The 291-nt window shown below is 62.5% G+C and overlaps 1 protein-coding gene across 2 annotated transcripts in view; it reads left to right on the forward strand.

Annotated features, from left to right (window-relative positions):
• Nucleotides 1–44: 44 nt before the first annotated feature.
• The window catches only part of GZF1 (GDNF inducible zinc finger protein 1), a 10,255-nt gene continuing 10,008 nt past the window's right edge, over nt 45–291 (forward strand). Inside the window, exon 1 of one of the 2 annotated variants that reach the window (XM_015589019.2) lies at nt 45–179. The gene's annotated coding sequence lies outside the window, so the exon portion shown is untranslated. The remainder of the gene's footprint in view (nt 180–291) is intronic. The other variant, XM_006911448.3, reaches the window with a different exon arrangement.

The following is a 291-nucleotide window of genomic DNA, read 5'->3' on the forward strand; positions in this document are numbered from 1 at the left end:
GTGTCCTTGGTGATTGTGCGGGCTAGAAGGGCCGAGGGCTGTTGCCCCGGGCGGTGAGCTCGCATTGGGGGTTCAGGGGCGGGGGCTGTTGCCGTCGGGCGCGATGCATACTTAGGCTCAGACTCGGCAGAAGCGCCGCAGCCTCCCCACTGTGGAGAGACCGCGGAGAGAGGCTGAAGGTAGGGCGATGATCAGAGACCAAGGTCCTGCCAAGGTGCTAGCCATTTACAGTGGGGATGCCACTGTCACCCAGGCCGGAATATTCCAGTTGCCGTGATCACTCCTTTCCCT

The sequence above is a fragment of the Pteropus alecto genome, unplaced genomic scaffold (genome assembly GCF_000325575.1).
Source record: "Pteropus alecto unplaced genomic scaffold, ASM32557v1 scaffold124, whole genome shotgun sequence".
Classification (NCBI taxonomy): Eukaryota; Metazoa; Chordata; class Mammalia; order Chiroptera; family Pteropodidae; genus Pteropus; species Pteropus alecto.